Source organism: Hyla sarda, chromosome 3, assembly GCF_029499605.1.
Source record: "Hyla sarda isolate aHylSar1 chromosome 3, aHylSar1.hap1, whole genome shotgun sequence".
NCBI lineage: Eukaryota > Metazoa > Chordata > Amphibia > Anura > Hylidae > Hyla > Hyla sarda.
The window spans coordinates 331,031,395-331,053,916 of NC_079191.1; the positions used below are offsets into that span (position 1 = coordinate 331,031,395).

General features: G+C 42.1%; 1 protein-coding gene and 1 long non-coding RNA gene across 5 annotated transcripts in view; one reads left to right on the forward strand and one right to left on the reverse strand.

The window, feature by feature from the left end:
• Window positions 1–22,522, reverse strand: part of STXBP5 (syntaxin binding protein 5) — a 530,024-nt gene that overhangs the window by 234,445 nt on the left and 273,057 nt on the right. The gene's annotated exons all lie outside the window — the stretch shown is intronic.
• LOC130362579 (uncharacterized) lies at window positions 7,822–16,828 on the forward strand. Its single transcript, XR_008891476.1, has 3 exons — window positions 7,822–7,926; window positions 11,322–11,447; window positions 16,733–16,828. It is a non-coding gene; the product is annotated as an uncharacterized LOC130362579 (long non-coding RNA).

Below are 22,522 nucleotides of genomic sequence, written 5' to 3' on the forward strand. Positions count from 1 at the left end.
ATACAACCATGTGCATGGTGACTAGTAGCTTACGTATTTCAGAAACTTTCTTTAATCATATCATGATGCTATAGTCGAACGCATAAGCTACTAATTACCATGCACATTACACTGAATTATTAAAAAGAATGTGTTTGCACAGTACCTCTGTGGTGATGGACTTTATTTGCTAATGTGTTGCACCTGTCTGGGGTTCCCTGTGCACACTACGGAACTGACATCAGGAACTGCTGCATTGTTTCTACAATAACCACATGTTGTTAATAAAAGTATGCAACGTCTCATTTCTTCTGTCAGAATACAGGGGGATTCCAGGATGTCAAAGTAAAGATTAATACATAGAAAATATGCAAAGAAAATTCTTCCTTGGCAGATTATTTTCTGCCCCCACACCCCACCCCATGCTTATGCCTATGCTGATGTCACCTCATGGGGGCCTTGATCTGTTAAATATAGTAGTTTGCAAAGGGTATGGTGACATTGTACGTAACAACACCATTGTTGCAACATATAGTTATTTGGGTATTCAGTGCTTAACCACTTAAGGACCTAGGGCGTATGGATACGCCTTGACGTCCTGGTACTTAAGGACCCAGGGCGTATCCATACGCCCGTGGGAATTTCGGTCCCCGCCGCGCGCCGGGCGGGGACCGGACCGGGATGCCTGCTGATATCGTTCAGCAGGCATCCCGCGCAAATGCCCAGGGGGGTCATTAGACCCCCCCATGTCGGCGATCGCGGCAGATCGTTGGTGAATTCACACTAACGATCTGCCGCGATTCGGGTCATACGGGTCACATGTGACCCGCTGACCCGAAGATACAAGGTGATCGGGGGTGTACAATACACCCCCTATCACCCACTGTATCTATGGGGAGGTGGCGATTTCGTCACCCCCCCAGGAGAGCTGCTATTGGCTGGACGATCGTCCAGCCAATAGCAGCCGGCGGGGGAGGGGTTAACTGCATCTTCTTGCAGCTCTGCCCGTTAGCTGAGTTCAGTCAGCGGGCAAAGCTGCTCGGAGGTGCCAGGGACCCCCCCCTGTGAGGATTGGAGCCCCCTCAGGACCGACGATCCCCCATAGAGCAGGGACAGAAAAACCCCCAGGGAAAGGTAGGAAAAAATAGTGTAAAACAGTAAAATAAAAGTAAAAAAAAAAAATCCCCCCCCCCTGACCCCCTAATAGGTCCCCAAGGGTCTGCCTGAGATTTTTTAGCTTGACCTGGGCCCTATTAGGGGTTCAGGGCGCTGCATTTGGCCCCCCTTTTTTTTTTGGCCGCAGCTGTTTATTTTTGTTCATATAACGGTGTGTGATTTCTAATCACACACCGTTATATATATATAGTATACACCAAGCACACACACTACATACATCCCCGCCACCCCCCACACACACCCCCTCCCACCCCTCTCCCCCACCACCGCCCCCCGCCACCGTAGAAAAAGGCGATGGCTCGCCGGGCATTTTCGGTAGCGGAGGCATACGCTTTTCTTGCCTCCGACTCCGAATCTGTCAGTGAGGACGATGAAGATCCAACATTCCTGTGTTCTTCATCGTCCTCCTCATCATCTAGTACTGATGATGAGCCCCCTGCACGGCGGCGGAGACGCCGCCAGGCGAGGCCACTCACCCCCCATGAAAGTGCCCCAGTGGCTGGCACTAGTGCGAGTGGTGATGCCGCTCGTACTAGGAGTCCGACCCCCCAGGCAATTTTACCGGAGCTCCCTTCCGGTGAACCTGTCTGGAGACCCCCAGAGGGTTATCAGCCACGGATTCCGGAGTTTGTTGGCGACTCCGGAATCCGGATTGACACGGCTGGATTCACTGAATTTGACTTTTTCAGTTATTTTTTCAGTGAGAGCCTGGTCAATCACATGGTGGAGCAGACGAATCTGTACGCCAGGCAGTTCATCGCCCACCACCCTGATTCTTTTTTGGCCAGGTCCAATGAATGGTACGCTGTCAGTGCAGCAGAAATGAGGACATTTTGGGGCCTCTTGCTGCACATGGGCCTGATCAAAAAGCCAAGTGTCAGGCAGTACTGGAGCGGGGACGTCCTATACCAGACCCCGCTGTACAGTATGGCCATGGCACGGAAGCGGTTCGAGGCCATTCGGAAATGCCTGCATTATGCAGATAATGCGGCATGTCCACCCCGAAGTGATCCCACCTATGACCGGCTTTACAAAGTGAGGCCGGTCATCGATCACTTTGGGGCCAAATTTTTGGAGGCCTATGTACCGCTTAGGGAGCTCTCTGTAGATGAGTCTCTCATCAGTTTTAAGGGGAGACTCATCTTCCGCCAGTATATTCCCTCGAAGCGGGCGCGATATGGCGTGAAGCTATATAAACTTTGTGAGAGTACCTCCGGGTACACTCTCAAGTTTAGGGTGTATGAGGGACGAGATTCCCATATTGAACCCCCAGATTGTTCCCCCACTCTGGGTGTTAGTGGGAAAATCGTTTGGGACCTTATGTACCCATTGCTGGATAAGGGTTACCACGTGTACGTGGACAACTTTTATACCAGCATCCCTCTCTTCACATCCCTTGCCGCCAGATCGACGTCCGCTTGTGGGACCGTGCGGAAGAATCAGAGAGGCCTCCCTCTAAATTTTGTTCAGACACCTATGCCCAAGGGTGAGTCCCGTGCCCTTACCCATGAAAACCTGTTGCTGGTCAAGTATAAGGATAAGAGGGATGTCCTTATGCTGACCACTATTCATGGTAACGGCAGCTCACCTGTCCCTGTGCGAGGTACCACAACAACGGTCCTCAAGCCCGATTGTATTCTGGACTACAATCGGTATATGGGGGGAGTTGATCTTTCTGATCAAATCCTGAAGCCATATAACGCCATGCGGAAAACACGTGTATGGTACAAGAAAGTTGCGGTCTACTTGGTACAGGTTGCCATGTACAACTCTTTTGTACTGTACCAGAACGCTGGCAACACAGGGACATACCTTCAGTTCCAAGAAGAAGTCCTAAAGGTCCTGATCTTTGCTGACCGGGAAAGAGCAGGCCGGAGTTCAGAAGGAACTGGAGTAATAGGTGCCAGGATCGTCCCAGGCCAACACTTTCCAGGTGAGGTCCCCCACACTGGAAAGAAGGGACGATCCCAGAAAAAATGCAGAGTGTGTAACAGGAGGGGGATACGGAAGGACACCACCTATCAATGTGACACTTGCCCCGATCATCCGGGCCTCTGCATTAAAAACTGCTTCAGGGAGTATCACACTTCCATGCAGTACTAAATTTTCCCTTTTCATTTTAATTTTCCATAATTTGACCCCAATGTACCAAGTCCAGAGTACATTCCAAGTTTTAACCCCATAAAACCACTAAATTGCCCAAAAAACTCTCATAAAAAAAAAAAAAAAAACTGATAAGACCTCTGGGGGTATTTTTTTCTCTGGGTCATGGGTCACTGAGTCACTATCATCGGGGACTTTTTATGTTGCCTCAAATGTGCAGTGCTCTCTATCTCCACCTGAGCGGGGTGCGCATTTGAGGCAACATGTTAGGGACGGCCATACACATCACATTCCCAGAATGATGATTCAGAGCATAGGGTTTGGGGTGGGCATATTTTTTAGTTTTGGCTATGCTCTGGGTCATCATTCTGGGAACATAACCTGTTTTATCCTTTTATGTCCCACTGTACCCCTTGTTAGTTATTAGCGTACCCCATATAATGCCCCTTGAGGGGGGGTCCCACTGTTCTGGCTCCATAGGCAGAAGCTCAAGGCCCCTGACTGCCCTCCTGTTCCTCCGTGACCAGTGTGCACCCGGAGATCTGTTTTACGCCCAGATATGAGGTATGTCCTTTTTCCAAAGAAATGTATTTACATTTTTTGCTTTTCTGGCAGTAAATGCGACATGCCCCCCCCCCCCCCCCCCCCATTTCAGCAAAATTAGCAAATGTGACTCTTTCTCTTCTGAGCATTGTAGCGCTCCTGCAGTGCATTTGACATCCACTTATGGGGTACCTCCATACTCAGAAGAGATGGGGTTACAAATTTTGGGGGGTATTTTATGCTATTAACCCTTGCAAAAATGTGAAATTTGGGGGGAAACACACATTTTAGTGAAAAAAATATATATTTTTTTTACATATGCAAAAGTCGTGAAACCCCTGTGAGGTATTAAGGCTCACTTTATTCCTTGTTACGTTCCTCAAGGGGTCTAGTTTCCAAAATGGTATGCCATGTGTTTTTTTTTTTGCTGTTCTCGCACCATAGGGGCTTCCTAAATGCAACATGCCCCCCGAGCAAAATTTGCTCTCAAAAAGCCAAATATGACTCCTTCTCTTCTGAGCATTGTAGTTCACCCGAAGTGCACTTCAGGTATACTTATGGGGTACCTCCATACTCAGAAGAGATGGAGTTACAAATTTGGGGGGGTATTTTCTGCTATTAACCCTTGCAAAAATTTGAAATTTGGGGGGAAACACACATTTTAGTGAAAAAAATATATATTTTTTTTACATATGCAAAAGTCGTGAAACCCCTGTGGGGTATTAAGGCTCACTTTATTCCTTGTTACGTTCCTCAAGGGGTCTAGTTTCCAAAATGGTATGCCATGTGTTTTTTTTTTGCTGTTCTGGCACCATAGGGGCTTCCTAAATGCAACATGCCCCCCGAGCAAAATTTGCTCTCAAAAAGCCAAATATGACTCCTTCTCTTCTGAGCATTGTAGTTCGCCCGAAGTGCACTTCATGTCAACTTATGGGGTACCTCCATACTCAGAAGAGATGGGGTTACAAATTTTGGGGGGTATTTTCTGCTATTAACCCTTGCAAAAATGTGAAATTTGGGGGGAAACACACATTTTAGTGAAAAAAATATATATTTTTTTTACATATGCAAAAGTCGTGAAACCCCTGTGGGGTATTAAGGCTCACTTTATTCCTTGTTACGTTCCTCAAGGGGTCTAGTTTCCAAAATGGTATGCCATGTGTTTTTTTTTTGCTGTTCTGGCACCATAGGGGCTTCCTAAATGCAACATGCCCCCCGAGCAAAATTTGCTCTCAAAAAGCCAAATATGACTCCTTCTCTTCTGAGCATTGTAGTTCGCCCGAAGTGCACTTCATGTCAACTTATGGGGTACCTCCATACTCAGAAGAGATGGGGTTACAAATTTTGGGGGGTATTTTCTGCTATTAACCCTTGCAAAAATGTGAAATTTGGGGGGAAACACACATTTTAGTGAAAAAAATATATATTTTTTTTACATATGCAAAAGTCGTGAAACCCCTGTGGGGTATTAAGGCTCACTTTATTCCTTGTTACGTTCCTCAAGGGGTCTAGTTTCCAAAATGGTATGCCATGTGTTTTTTTTTGCTGTTCTGGCACCATAGGGGCTTCCTAAATACAACATGCCCCCGGAGCAAAATTTGCTCTCAAAAAGCCAAATATGACTCCTTCTCTTCTGAGCATTGTAGTTCGCCCAAAGTGCACTTCAGGTCAACTTATGGGGTACCTCCATACTCATAAGAGATGGGGTTACAAATTTTGGGGGGTATTTTCTGCTATTAACCCTTGCAAAAATGGGAAATTTGGGGGGAAACACACATTTTTGTGAAAAATATATATATTTTTTTTACATATGCAAAAGTCGTGAAACCCCTGTGGGGTATTAAGGCTCACTTTATTCCTTGTTACGTTCCTCAAGGGGTCTAGTTTCAAAAATGGTATGCCATGTGTTTTTTTTTTGCTGTTCTGGCACCATAGGGGCTTCCTAAATGTGACATGCCCCCCAAAAACCATTTCAGAAAAACTCACTCATCAAAATGCCACTGTCGCTCCTTCCCTTATGAGCCCTCTACTGCGCCCGCCGAACACTTGACATACACATATGAGGTATGTCCTTACTCGAGAGAAATTGGGTTACACATTTTAAGAAAATTTCTCTCTTTTTACCCCTTGTAAAAATGCAAAAACTGGGTTTACAAGAACATGCGAGTGTAAAAAATGAAGATTTTGAATTTTCTCCTTCAACTTGCGGCTATTCCTGTGAAACACCAAAAGGGTTAACAAACCTTTTGAATGTCATTTTGAATACTTTGAGGGGTGCAGTTTTTATAATGGTGTCATTTATGGGGTATTTCTAATAAGAAGGCCCCTCAAATCCACTTCTAAACAGAACTGGTCCCTGAAAAAATCAAATTTTGAAAATTTTGTGAAAAATTGGAAAATTGCTGCTGAACTTTGAAGCCCTCTGATGTCTTTCAAAAGTAAAAACTTGTCAACTTTATGATGCAAACATAAAGTAGACATATTTTATATGTGAATCAATATATAATTTATTTGGAATATAGATTTTCCTTATAAGCAGAGAGCTTCAAAGTTAAAAAAATGCTAAATTTTAAATTTTTTCATCATATTTTGGAATTTTTCACCAAGAAATGATACAAGTATCGACAAACTTTTACTGCTAACATAAAGTAGAATATGTCACGAAAAAACAATCTCGGAATCAGAATAAAAGGTAAAAGCATCCCAGAGTTATTAATGCTTGAAGTGACAGTGGTCAGATGTTAAAAAAATGGCCGGGTCCTTAAGGTATATTTGGGCTGGGTCCTTAAGGGGTTAAAGTTAATCCTTAGTGCTGCATTGACCTTATAATGGTTCATCAGATTTTTTTTACTTTTTTTCCCAGACAAGGCTTTTTTTTAGCACTTTACTAATTTTGTCCAGCAGTTCAATCAATAAGATCTTTTTGGAATTTAGGGACTCCGACAATTCAGACATTTTTTGCAATCTATTTCTGTCTAATGCTCCACCATCGGACAATTCTTCCACTCAACGTGAATCTAATTTACTGCGCTGCACCTTCTCTTAAGGGGAGAAGCATAATGCCCTCTTTCACGTGATATAGAAAAACAGTGTGTGTGATCTTTAAAGGGATTATCCGGCCAAAGAGCAGCACACGCATTCTATATGGCGTTACGTCACGTCTCCAGTCCCGGATGCAAAGAGCTTTCCAGGACTGGAGAGGCAGCCCCGAATAGAATGTGGGTGCTGCACGGAAATCGCGGGGGGTCCCAGCAGCGGATCCCCTGCAATCAGACATTTTATCCCCTTTCTTTTGGATAGGGATAAAATATCTTTAGCTGGATAACCCCTATAACAATGGATATGCTTACATATCTATTGTTCATTGGACAGCATAGGGACCATACAATTATACCCTGTGATTTTGTCCGGTGCTTTTAAAAGATTGATATCACGTTATCCTGTGATGTAAAGAAAGTTGGCTAATCCATTTTATTCATGTGTGTGATTTTGAGTGTTTTTTCCTGTTACTAACCAGGGCATATGGAATCTCTATGCAGTAAAGTGCTAAACACTTTTTTTTTTTTACGCCCATCATCCCTGCATTATTACTTGCTTGCATGGCTGAATATATTTTCTCCCATTTAGACAATATGTTATCATCAATATGTTATCGTCATTTGACAATAAGCTGTACAGCTTCTCTGCAACCTCTATGAGACAAGACCGGATAATGCTGTTTTCACATGACATGCCTGTTGTTGCCATGGGGATGCTTATTTCTCACAATCTAATTGAAACCATAAACAATCATTTAATGCATGCAAAAGCATGGCTACAATATGATTCCAATAGGAAGACAGCATCGTCTCTCTAGCCAAATACCTGGGTTGTTACATATGTATAATAAAACACTCCATATAGGACCAGATTTATCAAACTGTGTGAGAAAAAAAAAGTAAATGAGCACTGGTAAAGTGAAAGGAGAGCTGTGATTGGTTGTTATGGGCAAATCCCTTCAGTTTTTCTCTCGCTCAGTTTGATAGTTATGGAAGATGGAAGTGGGTTTATGTTTGCCCTTCTATCTCTACAGTGCAGTATGATGGGTGCTGCAAGAGAAAACAAGTGACCAACAGGAAAGACTTGGTGAGATTTATGCTGACGGGAAACAAAAGCCTGAATGCAAAAAGTACAGCTTGGTGCAACCTTCAACTTGGAAATAGTCACATTGAAAAATCAGTCCCATGGTATTGCTACACGGAATTTTTTTTCTCTCTTTTTCTCCCCCCCATAAAATCTGTTAAACACTTTTAACCCACAAAGGGATCGTTATTTCCTCCTTGGCTTTGAATGAAGTTAGTTATGAAGCCACCCCACGCACTTAAGATGCTGCCGCCCCGAATGTCTGCAGCTACTGAATCAGCTAGGAGTTGCTGGGTATGGAACAGGCTTGAGTTAGGAGTCCGCGCCATACACTTTGAGCAGCACCATGACTGACTAAATCAGCCATGTGTCTTGAAGGGGTTAAAGTCTACAAAATATTGTTAGCATATTTACTAACCATCACCTTTCTGAAATCAATTGTTTCCATACAAGAGTTAAAGTTGTAAGCATTAAAAATACTAAGGCATTAAACTATAATACAATAGCTTATCAAAAGTTCATAAAGCATTAACTAAGACATGCAAACACTAACACCAGTGATTGGCTGAGAAGCACTCTGACATACTGGGACCCAGCACAAGGAAGTGGAGCATATCAGAGGCTACAACTTTTTTGTTTTTGTGTGTGTGTGTGTGTGTGGGCAAACATGCAGTATGGAAATGTTTTTAGAACACCACATTTTGCCGAATAACACTTTTAACCACACAACTTTAAAGGGGTACTCAGGTGCTTAGACATCTTATCCCCTATCCAAAGGATAGGGGATAAGATGCCTGATTGCGGGAGTCCCGCCGCTGGGGAGCCCCAGGATCATGCACGCGGCACCCCGTTTGTAATCAGTCCCCGGAGCGTGTTCGCTCCGGGACTGATTACCGGCGACTACAGGACAGGTGGCGGGTGACGTCACACCCCTGCCCCCGTGTGATGTCACGCTCCGCCCCTCAATGCAGGCCTACGGGAGGGGGCATGACAGCTATCACGCCCCCTCTCGTAGGCTTGCATTGAGGGGCGGAGCGTGACATCACACGGGGGCGGGGGCGTGACGTCACACGCCGCCCGCCGTGTAGTCGCCGGTAATCAGTCCCGGAGTGAACACGGTCCGGGGACTGATTACAAACGGGTGCGGCGTCCCCAGCGGCGGGACTCCCGCGATCAGGCATCTTATCCCCTATCCTTTGGATAGGGGATAAGATGTCTAAGCACCGGAGTAACCCTTTAACCCCTTAAGGACTCAGGGTTTTTCAGTTTTTGCACTTTTGTTTTTTCCTCCTTACCTTTTAAAAATCATAACCCTTTCAATTTCCCACCTAAAAATCCATATTATGGCTTATTTTTTGCATCACCAATTCTACTTTGCAGTGACAGTCATTTTACCCAAAAATTCACGGCGAAACGGAAAAAAAAATCATTGTGCGACAAAATCGAAGAAAAAACGCCATTTTGTAACTTTTGGGGGCTTCCGTTTCTACGCAGTGCATATTTCGGTAAAAATATTCTGTAGGTCCATACGGTTAAAATGATACCCTACTTATATAGGTTTGATTTTGTCATACTTCCCGAAAAAATCATAACTACATGCAGGAAAATGTATACGTTTAAAAATGTAATCTTCTGATCCCTATAACTTTTTTATTTTTCCACGTACAGGGCGGTATGAGGACTCATTTTTTGCGCCGTGATCTGAAGTTTTTATCGGTATGATTTTTGTTTTGATCGGACTTTTTGATCACTTTTTATTCATTTTTAATGGTGTAAAAAGTGACCAAAATTACGCTTTTTTGGACCTTGGAATTTTTTTGCGCATAGGACATTGACCGTGCGGTTTAATTGATGATATATTTTTATAGTTCGGACATTTACGCACGCGGCAATACCACATATGTTTATTTTTTATTTTATTTACACGGTTTTATTTTTTTATGGGAAAAGGGGGGTGATTCAAACTTATTAGGGAAGGGGTTAAATGATCTTTATTAATACTTTTTTTTTGCAGTGTTATAGGTCCATAGGGACCTATAACACTACACACACTGATCTCTTACACAGATCACTGGCGTGTATTAACACGCCTGTGATCAGTGTTATCGGCGCTTGACTGCTCCTGCCTGGATCTCAGGCATGGAGCAGTCATCCGTCGATTGGACACCGAGGAGGCAGGTAAGGGCCCTCCCGGTGTCCTGTAAGCTGTTCGGGACGCCACGATTTCACCGCGGCGGTCCCGAACAGCCCCGCTGATTAGCCGGGATAGTTTCACTTTCGCTTTAGAAGCAGCGGTCAGCTTTGACCGCCGCTTCTAAAGGGTTAATACCGCACATTGCCGAGATCGGCAATGTGTGGTATTAGCCGCGGGTCCCGGCCGTTGATGAGCGCCGGGACCGACGCGATGTGATGCAGGGTTGCAGCGCGACCCCGCTTCATATCGCGGGAGCCGGCGCAGGACATAAATATACGTCCTGCGTTGTTAAGGGGTTAAAGGGGTAGTCCCATGGAAAACTTTTATTTTTTTATAAACTGGTGCCAGAAAGTTAAACAGATTTGTAAATGCTCCTTGCCTTTAAAAAATCATAACTCTTTAAATTTTGCACCTAAAAATCCATATGATTGCTTATTTTTGCGCCACCAATTCTACTTTGTAATGACGTCAGTCATTTTGCCCAAAAATCTACGATGAAACGGAAAAAAAAAATCATTGTGCGACAAAATTGAAAAAAAAAATGCAGTTTTGTAACTTTTGGGGGCTTCCGTTTCTACGTAGTAATTTTTTGGGTAAAAATGACACCTTATCTTTATTCTGTAGGTCCATACAATTAAAATGATACCCTACTTATATAGGTTTGATTTTGTCATATTTCTGGAAAAAATCATAACTACATGCAGGAAAATTTATACGTTTAAAATTGTCATTTCTGACCCCTATAACTTTTTTTATTTTTCTGTGTATGGGGCGGTATGAGGGCTCCTTTTTTGCGCCGTGATCTGAAGTTCCAGTACTTTTTAGGGGCTGTATACTAAAGAGAAATCCAAAAAAGAAATGCATTTCCTCTGATGTCATGACCAGAGTGCTCTCTGCTGACCATTTCAGGAACTGTCCAGAGCAGACGAAAATCCCCATAGCAAACATATGCTGCTCTGGAGAGTTCCTAGCAGAGGTCAGCAGAGAGCACTGTAGTCATGACATCAGAGGAAATGCATTTCTTTTTTGGATTTCTCTCTCGTATACAGCCCCAAAAAAGTACTGGAAGGAATACGATTTTTTAATAGAAGTGATTTATACATCTATTTAAATTTCTGGCACCAGTTGATTTAAAAAACAAAAGTTTTCCACGGGAGTACCCCTTTAAATATTGCAGCAGTACAATGACATGTTAATCTTACAGGAACTCCCCATATAGCTAGTCACTGTTCAAAGTGGTGTCCTGTCCCAGGCAGTGATCAGGAAGCTGCAGAAAGCAGTGGGGACTGGAAATTGAAAAGGATCAAGGCAGAGGAGAGGATCGTGGCAGGTAAGTAATTAGAAAAATAGTTGTGCCCCAGGAATACATCTTCATGAAGTGGAATGTCTAGGCTTTGTACTAAGAAGTTTTGTGGGCTGAGGTCTGTATTAGCTATGGGGCTGTTGAGGGTCTGTATTTTTGTATGGGATCTATATATATTTAGGGTCTGGTCTAGTGGGGGAGAGGGTGATAAATTTGAAGAGAGTTCGTAGTTCTTTAGGGGATCTGGTTTGGGTACGAATTCAATTTGAGGGACTAAGAAGGCATTTGAGATACTAATACCCTCAGTTGGGAGTACATAGTATGTAAATGAAAAGAACATGGTGCTTAGCTTTTCCCCCCCCTTTTCAGAATCTCCCCTCATGGCAATAATTATTATTGTTAGATTCAACAAGTCATAAGCAATCTTGATGAGTGTAGTGTAGGCCAAATACAATGTCAATTTGAACCTCGTGTTATTTTCTGCCACTCTAAATATAAAAAAGTGTCAGAAAACCTTGATAGATGACACTAGGCAAGAGTACCTGTAAAAAAAAATTGTACAGCAACCAATATTTTATGCATTAACACCTCTACTGTATACACAACAGTAAACAATATCTTCTTCCCTGCTAAGCATGCCAACCATGTGTAAGCAAATATGTTTGAGTAGATCTGCCTGTAAATTAAACCTATTTTTAATTATACTTAGCATAAATAGTACCCTGCAATATAATGTTTAAAAAGGGCGTGCTTCACACTTTATGGCACACATGGGCACCATAGAAAGCAATGGGATCTTCAGGATAGGGTATAAGATGTCTGATCGTGGGTAGTGAGGGGTGTGCTTGGGGTTTCAGACCGCTGGGACTCCTGCGATCAAATCCAGATCTCCACTTTGAATTATTAGACTAAATTTAACATCTCAATAGTGTTGTATGGAAATTTAAATATTAAGTAAATATTTTTCTACAATTTGGCACAAAACATTAAACCAGTGATCATCATTTTCTTGCAGTGAGCTAAAGTAACATGTAAAAATCAAATATAGGATATCAACACATATAGTAGAAGTATAGGGGGGATTTATCAAGACCTGTGTAGAGTGGTGTAGTTGCCCATAGCAACCAGATTGCCCCTTTCATTTTTCACAGTTAATAGTGTTAAAGGGGTATTCCGGGCAAAAACATTTTATCCCCTATCCAAAGGATAGTGGATAAGATGTCTGATCGCGGGGGGCCTGCCGCTGGGACCCCCCGTGATCTTCCTGCAGCACCCTGCATTCTATGCAGGAGCTGAGTCTCCAGTTTCGGAAACCACCGGGTTTCCGGGTCGTGACGTCACGCCACCTCCATTCATGTCTATGGGAGGGGGCGTGATGGCTGTCACGCCCCCTCCCACAGACAGAAATGGAGGGGGCGTGGCGTGACATCACGTCCCAAGTCCCTGGAACTGGAGGTTCCCGAAACTGGAGACGCAACTCCCGCATAGAATGCGGGTGCTGCAGGGAGATCGCAGGGGTCCCAGCGGCAGGCCCCCAGCGATCAGACATCGTATCCCCTATCTTTTGGATACGGGATAAAAAGTTTTTGCCCGGAATAGCCCTTTAACCCCTTAAGGACAAAGACCATTTTCACCTTAAGGACCAGAACGTTTTTCGCACATCTGACTACTGTCATTTTAAGCCTTCATAACTCTGGGATGCTTAGACTTTTCATTCTGATTCCGAGATTGTTTTTTCGTGACATATTCTACTTTATGTTAGTGGTAAATTTTTGTCGATACTTGTATCATTTCTTGGTGAAAAATTCCAAAATTTTATGAAAAAACGTGAAAATGTAGCATTTTTCTAACTTTCAAGCTCTCTGCTTGTAAGGAAAATAGATAAATAAATTATATATTGATTCACATATACAGTATGTCTACTATATGTTTGCATCATAAAGTTGACATGTTTTTACTTTTTGAAGATATCAGAGGGCTTCAAAGTATAGCAGCAATTTTCCAATAAAAAAAAAAAAAATTCAAAATCGGAATTTTTCAGGGACCAGTTCAGTTTTGAAGTGGATTTGAAGGGCCTTCATATAAGAAATACCCCACAAATGACCCCATTATAAAAACTGCACCCCTCAAAGTATTTAAAATGACATTCAGAAAGTGTGTTAACACAGGAATAGCAGCAAATTGAAGGAGAAAATTTGAAATCTTAATCTCGGGTTGTCGCATGTTCTTGTAGACACAGTTTTTGAATTTTTACAAGAGGTAATAGGAGAAAAAGCTTCCCAAAATTTCTCTTGAGTAAGGAAATACCTCATATGTGTATGTCAAGTGTTCGGTGGGTGCAGTAGAGGGCTCAGAAGGGAAGGAGCGATAATGGGATTTTGGAGAGTGAATTTTGCCGAAATGGTTTTTGGGGGGCATGTCCCATTTAGGAAGCCCCTATTGTGCCAGGACAGCAAAAAAAAACACACATGGCATACCATTTTAGAAACTACACCCCTCAAGGCACGTAACAAGGGGTCCAGTGAGCCTTAAAGTCGGATTTGTAAATGAAAAAAAATTTTTTCACTAAAGTGCATTTTTTTTCACAAATTTACAATTTTTGCAAAGGGTAATGTGAGAAAATGGCCCCCAATATTTGTAACCCCATCTCTTCTCAGTATGGAAATACCCCATGTTAGGACATAAAATGCTCTGCGGGCGAACTACAATGCTCAGAAAAGAAGAAGTCACATTTGACTTCTGGAAAGAAAATTTTGCTGAAATAGTTTTTGGGGGCATGGCGCCTTTAGGAAGCCCCTATGGTGCCAGAAAAGCCACAATGAGTATGGAAATACCCCATGTGTGGACCTCAAGGGCTCTGCTGGCGAACTACAATGCTCAGAAGAGGAGGAGTGCCATTGAGCTTTTGGAGAGAGAATTTGTTTGGAATGGAAGTCAGGGCAATGTGCGTTTACAAAGCCCCCCGTGGTGCCAGAACAGTGGACCCCCCACATGTGACCCCACTTTGAAAACTACACCCTTCACAGAATTTAATAAGGGGTGTAGTGAGCATCATTTTCATTTCATTTTCACGGACCACTGTTCCAAAAATCTGTCAGACACCTGTGGGGCGTAAATGTACACTGCACCCCTTATTAAATTCTGTGAGGGGTGTAGTTTCCAAAATGGGGTCACGTGGGGGGGGGGGTCCATTGTTCTGGCACTTTGGGGGCTTTGTAAACACACGTGGCCTTCAATTCCGGACATATTTTCTCTCCATAAGCCCAATGGCACTCCTTCTCTTCTGAGCATTGTAGTTTGCCTGCAGAGCACTTTACATCCACATATGGGGTATGTTCTTACTCAGAATAAATGGGGTTACAAATTTTGGGGGGGGGATTTTTTTTCCTATTTTCCCTTGTGAAAATGAAAAATTTAGGGTAACCCGCACCCCCCACCAGCATTTTAGTGAAATTTATTTTTCCCCATTTTCCCATCCAACTTTAACGAAAATTTGTCAAACACCTGTGGGGTGTTAAGGCGCACTATACCGCTTGTTACGTTCCATAAGGGGTGCAATTTCCAAAATGGGGTCACACGTGGGTATTTATTTTTTTTGCGTTTATGTCATAACTGCTGTAAAATCAGCCACCCCTGTGCAAATCACCAATTTAGGGCTCAAATGTACATAGTGCGCTCTCACTCCTGACCCCTGTTGTGCGTCCGCAGGGCATTTTACGCCCACATAATGGGTATTTTAGTACTCAGGAGAAATTGCGTTACAAATTTTGGGGGTCTTTTTTTCCCTTTTACCGCTTGTGAAAATAAAAAGTATGAGGCAACACCAGCTTGTTAGTGCAAATTAGTGTATATGTAGTGTTTTACCCTTTATTATGTGTTATGTGTTATGGTTGTGTAGTGTTTTTAGGGTACATTCGCACTGGCGGGGGTTTACAGTGATCTCCAAACTGTAGCCCTCTAGCTGTTGCAAAACTACAAATCCCAGCATACCTAAACAGCATACAGCTGTCTGGGCATGCTGGGAGTTGTAGTTTCGCAACATCTGGAGGGCTACAGTTTAGAGACCACTGTATAGTGGTCATAAAACTGTAGCCCTCCAGATGTTTCTAGGCAACTACTTACCGGCTTCTGTAGGATCCATGGAATCTGCTGCATGTAATCGCAGCTGCCGAGGATCGCCGCCGAGGGTAAGTGACCTCCGGCGCCGGTCAGCGTCGGTTCCCCTGCTCTGCCCGGACTACAGTGGGTGGGCAGAGCAGGGGAACCGAACGTTAACACCCCTCCCCCCCCCCACTGATCTATTGGTCTGCTATAGCAGGGACAGGAGGGGTGGCAGCGACAACCCCGATCCCCCTTATTTTCCGGGTCACCGGAGACCCGTATGATCCAGAATCACTGCAAATCGCTGGTGTGATTTCACCGGTGATTTGCAGCGATTGCCGAAATGGGGGGGGGGGGGGGGGGGTTGTTGCCTCAGGACAGAAATTCCCACAAGCGTACACCCTTGGTCCTTAAGTACGTCATCCCCAAGAGGTAGACAATATGAGGTTCTACTGGCTAGAGGCAATTTCAAAAGAGAATGACAACATGAAGACATTTGGAGGCACTGAAAGTAATGAATTATAAATCTTTTTTCTCTTTTTTTTCCCTCTCCCTCTTTCTTTCCTTCTCTCCAGGGTTGGGCACCATAATTTTTGGGGTTGAGGGAGGGGAGGGGAATTCATTTTGTATACTGAATGGTATGGCATGATTTTATGATCTGATTTGGAAAATTACTGTAAGCATGTATTTTATTCATATTGTATTTTTTTTATTATTGTAAAATTAAAACAAAAAGTAAAAAAAAAAATGAAAGAAGCATTCCGATTGGTTGCTATTGGCAACTGCACCACTCTTCCTCTAAGCTGGTTTTGATAAATCTCCCTTATAGTATATCCATGTGTCATCAATTTCCCTAAATATTCAAAATGTTCAAAATTTCTCTAGATTACTACCTATGAGGATGTTTTTACTGTTTGGGTACTGTAAAACATCTGTACTGGTAATATGTGTCCAGAAATTAACAACAGAAACTCCAAAATACATAAAGAGCTCTAGTCTTTTTAGGCATTACAGTAAGCCCATCCAGTATGTACAATGCATTTGAAAAGTCTTCAGAACCTTTAGTTTTAACCGGACGGGATTAATGAGATCTGCAATTTCAATGTATTTTTATAACTAAGCGTATACTGTAACTGTACTGTTTTTATGTGATTTTAATTCCTTTTGATACTTATTGATACGTTTTTGTAACTTTTGTATTTCCGCTGTAGAATTAAGATCTCGCGAGAATGTAAATGTATTTAACTTGGTGATGGGCGTTTTTCACATTGTGCTGGACAAAGAAGGTGTTACCTTCGAAACGTTGCATGGACTTATACACCTGCTGGTGTAGGAGATGGCCGTATACAGGTTATACAACTAAAGAAAACCTGATGAGCTGATATATCTCTCCTGCTGGACACTGCTGGTCTATTACTTTTGTGCACATGGGTGAATATTCTAATGTTGGAAATTGTATATCTTCCGAATATATATATATATATATATATATATATATATATATATATATATATAGAAAACTTAAGCAGCAATTTAAACGTGTGTTACACCCTTTTTTTCTATTAGCTGCCACACCCCCTCAATGCAAGTCTATGGGAGGGGATGTGGCAGCTGCCACGCCACGCTACACGTCACGAGGGGCGTGAGCAAAATGTTCTGAAAGCTGGGGCAATGGAGTACCCCTTTAAGTACTAGCAGAACTGCATTAAATGGGAATTCTAGAGTTCAAATAAAATAAACTTGAAAGGCGACTGTAGGGATATTAGATACAAAGCAGCAGTATAACACTAAGTCTACATTGTAAACTTGCATTTCCTTTTTTGCTACACTTCTGCTCCCTATGTGCTCCTCCTCAGTGCAGCAGGAGTAAACATGGTTTCACCAGAAGACCATGTGGGTAGCAGACTATAATTTGCATTGATTACATCATCGAATCCACCACCTGTATTCCCCTGGCTGCTTAAGAGCAAGTCTGCACACACTTGTGTAGATCATATTATGGTCCCTCACTTTTCCGCCCCTCACATCAGTTTCTAATTCTTATCACCTACTTTTTCATAGACAAGCTGTTCATCTTTCTATAACTCCTAGATATGCAACTGATTTTTAGAAGGCAAAGAGGAAAAAACAAAAATGCAAAAATAAAATTGGCCTGGTCCTTAAGGGGTTGAAGCTACACAAAGCCTCAGTGAAAGCTCGAAAGAGCCTGAGGTCTTCTATTCATCACAGCGACGCAAAGATGTGATGGCAGAAGTGGTCCCACGTCCACTTTCTCCTGCAGGGAGATTGCACTATGTGAGTAAGAAGAATGGTAAGATACAGAGCTTTTTAAAGCTCTGACATTTTTTTTTAAAGGGTGGGAGGGGTGTTAGAAGTAGTTCAGGAACATAGCCTGAGTTAGTTTAGAAAAATTTATTTGGTGACAGGTGCTCTTTAATTACTAAAAATACTATTTTTGAATGAACTTTTGTATACTAGAAAGCCTGTAAAATGTTAAACTTTTAGGTGTGCTCTGTAAGGTTTGCATCATGTCCAGCGAAACAAACAATTTGTGCATGGTGTCAAAAAATATAATAAAGCAACTTACTAATATAATGTTATTAGCCATACTTCACAGATGTCTCCATGTTAGCTGTGCTCTCTCCCTTGTAGCTGTTACATCACATCACACCCAGAGCTCCTATCTGTTTCCCCCTCCCCTCCTTCCAGTCTGCTCAGGGAAAAAACATTAATAGGAAGGGGGAGCTCCTATTACTGCTCATCAGATTTTAATGCAGCAGGAAGCCTCTCTCAGTCACAGTAGTTTCCATCAAAAGAGGCTCCCTTCTGTCTTATCTAAGAGACGCTTTCTGCTGATTGAAAATATAATGAGCAGTAATATGATCTCTACTGATCCACAACAGGTAAACCCGGCACTTGCAGTATTACTATATCCACTGCTCTATAGCTCCACTGACCGTAAGACCTCTTTGGTGCTCACATATAGAATTTGATCACACATCAACAAAAGGTACGTAGAAAGAATAGAGCACTCACTCAGTCTTTATATTTCAGTTGTGATCTTTTTTTCATATGACAAACAGACACATACCTTTTGTGGATGAGTAATATGAGCTCCCCTTCTTCACATAAATGCTCTGGCCCTAAGCAAACAGGGGGCAGGGGGGAAAGCAGACTTCTTTCAGAGAGTGTACCAGGACGTTACAGCTACAAGCCTGTCAGCTCAGCTGATAGAGGGATATGTGCAGTATGGCTAAAAAATAATATCAGTAAGTTGCTTTATTAAACTTTTTGACACAATACACAGGTTGTTTTTTTGTTTGTTTTTTGCTGGACAACCCCTTTAAACAATTTAAGCTCCTTTTTGGCTTGTAAAAAAAAACATTACATTTGTTATAAAGTGTTTTGGGGCATAATTTCCTTTTTTCTTCAGATAATTTTATGAAGACAAAAACTATGGTGGAGATTTATCAGACCATTGATATATTCTCTTTGTTGCCCACAGCAACAAGAGCTCAGCTTTCATATTTTACCTTGTTTTATGTTTTGATAAATTAGGCCCATATGTGAAATCACCTTAGGTATAGTTGCAGTTATGTAGAAGAGACAACCAGTGGGATACCAATAAAATGGTCTTACATGCTTCCGTTTTGAAGTTAGTTTAATAGAACACAGTCTGCAGTTCCATATAGCTGTAATGCCTTTTTTTTTACAGCATACAACACTGAGGGTACAAGAAAGTCGATGACATACAGAACATTTGGTAGGCTTGTAGTGAATTCACTTTTAACAAAAAGCTGGAAAACAAAAAATGGGATGTTTTGGCATGCAAGTGTAATAAATGATTTACCAATGTTTTATATATTGATAAGTATATGGATGAAAATTTATAATATGTAATGTTTACATTAGCATGCTGTTCATTTTTCTTTCTGTAAAAAAATAAATAAATAAAAGAAATAGAACTGATTCTGTAATTTTGTTTCTCAGGTTACTCTTCCACTAGAGTGGAAATGACAGTATCTTGCTGTTTTTATGTAGTGTATCATCTGTAGCATCATCATCATCACCACCACACTGCTTTCTTTATTTTCAACTCCTTGTCAAGATGCTCTCTGCTGCTTGGCACTTTCTGCAGCATCATGGCAGAGGAAGGCTGCTAGCCCTTCAATAAATTATAACCTGCTCATCTGAATGCAGCAGCTTTCCAGCCTGACCTTGCACGCACATTAGAAAAATACAAAACGATTGTGTTTCTAAGTCAACTGGACGCACAATTCGCTTTGAAACAAACATAAAAATATGTACTTTAACAGCACCGAACCTCTTAAACATTAACACCTGGGTGAGCCAATATTTGTTTCTGCAGTCCTAGTAAAATAAACAATGAAAGTCTGGATTGATGACATTTGTTTGTTCTAGTGTCTCAGAAGCATGTGCTCTTCTCCATCAGGTTTTAAAGGGGTATTCCAGGCAAAACCTTTTTTTTTTTATATATCAACTGGCTCTGGAAAGTTAAACAGATTTGTAAATTACTTCTATTAAAAAATCTTAATCCTTCCAATAGTGATTAGCTTCTGAAGTTGAGTTGCTGTTTTCTGTCTAACTGCTTTCTGATGACTCACGTCCCGGGAGCTGTCCAGCTCCTATGGGGATATTCTCCCATCATGCACAGCTCCCGGGACGTGACATCATCATTGAGCAGTTAGACAGAAAACTTCAGAAGCTAATAACTATTGGAAGGATTAAGATTTTTTAATAGAAGTAATTTACAAATCTGTTTAACTTTCCGGAGCCAGTTGATATATAAAAAAAAGTTTTTGCCTGGAATACCCCTTTAACTTCCATCTCTCATCCCACTGCCTCTTTATATCTCGACAATGACCCTGCGACATGCAGATCTTTTTTCATTATCATCATGGACAAATCGCGACCTTTAACATTGCTGACAAATAGATCATTTTTAGTACTTGGAATACCCCTTTAAGGAGCATTTGTTTCTTAAAGCACATCAATGCACTGTTCCTCTGCTATTCTTTCTAGAAATGTATGAATAAATTGATAACTGGTTGTTGCCAGTGGCGGATGAGTCCCTTAACAGCCTTACATTGTCTACTTGGGCTGACAGTCTCAGTTTGGGTAGGGCCGGACACATCCCTTTGACAAGATGAATGGTAAAATCCAGATGTCAATTTATTCACACGTATTCAGGAGGAACAATAGAGAAACTGCACAATGCAGAGTTGATGAGATTGTTATTTCATGGTGAAGCAATGTATTTACTAAAACCCACGTGCCAGGAGCGGTGACAGGTCTGCTTTAATGAGAATAGGTTTTCAATAAGAATCCATGCCGTAGTATACACTGATTTTCAGACAAATATGCCAGAATAAGTGACATGTTACCTATGCCACAAAGAGAATGTGTACATTAGCAGTGCTCTCATACCTTAAAAGTCTGCCACAAAATCTATTACAAAAATTACTATTACAGTTAATAAAAACATAGCTGAGCCAAAGGAAAAACTTTGCTAGCATTAACCAGTTTTAGAAGACCATAGTGATTTACAGTAAAATCACATGCCAATGCCATTTTCAACCTGTGTGGTTATATATGTCTTTATGCTTACAATACATAAGAAACTGTTTCAAACCTCCAACTTAAAGGGGTACTCCACTGCAACAGCGTTCGGAACACTTTGATCCAAACGCTGGGTGCGGGGGTCTTGAGGGATGTCGGTTGACGTTGAGGGTGTGTGGCCATGACGTCATGAACCCCGCAGCCCACACCCAGCATTCTGAACAAAATGTTCCGAACGTTGGGGCAGTGGAGTATACCCCTTTAAATTCTAACTTGTTGCATTGGAGTTGTATAGCAGTTTCCAATACCTCAATGAGATTTTTCCATTACCTACTGTTAGATATGACACAATGCAGTTACAAACTTCAACGCAACCTGATGATCGCGTGTTTTCAGTCTAAGCCTTTAAGGTAATACAACCTTCATTAATCCGGAAGGTGATTCATGCCCAATACAAAGAACTTTCATTCACACACAGAAATTGCTTATAGCTTATACAGCCCTTTTACTTTCACTGGACATTTGTTTTTTTATGGCAGAGTAAGCAGGACGTTGTGTTTGTGAATGAACACGGTCACAATGTGTCAGGATGTTTGCTTCTGACAAGATGGTGTGGACTGCCTCCTACCTCACCACTTACAATATAATAGGACTCATTTCTAGGAATGACGTTCACCTTTATGTCTCCACTTTAACAACAAAACTCTTTTACCAGATAAATCACCGGCTTGGTGAATAAATGAATAATAAATGAGCATTATGATTAATGTAAATTGTTGTACAGCTTTACATAAATATATGTATTATAGTGTGTATGTGGGCATAGTAAGTGGTTTAACCTTCACTGATGTCAGGTCATTGTAATTACTTTACAACATTGCGATTCATTTACCCTACTCATTACTATAATACCATCAGTCAGTCATGACGGAATTCAGATGATGAAAGTACTCACTGTTCATGTGAAACATATCAATACAAACAGCAAAACAAAAACATACACTTCCTAAATTCCCTTCTACATCCTGCTCCTCCTTGTGCTTTCTAGCCCCTTCCCAAGAGAAAGTCAACCAGGACATGTAAAAGTAAACAAAACAATTTTATATGTTAACTAGGGATGCACCAAAATTTCGTCTGCGGAAAATTATTGGCCGAAAATGCCCCTTTTGGCTAAGGGGATTTCCTGCTTTCCGATAATTTCGGTGGGTGTGAGGTGCAGAACTGTACACCGGTGCTACACTGCCTCATCCTCCCTGTGCTGTGGGAGGGAACTCATGCTGAGTGTCAGCACCACAACCTCCCGCCCCACCCCCCCTCCCTAACCCTTTTACAGGTAATACTATGCTGCAATACATTTGTACTGCAGCACAGTATGAAATGATGAGCTGCACACACTGTACAGCCTGTGCGATACAGCCTGT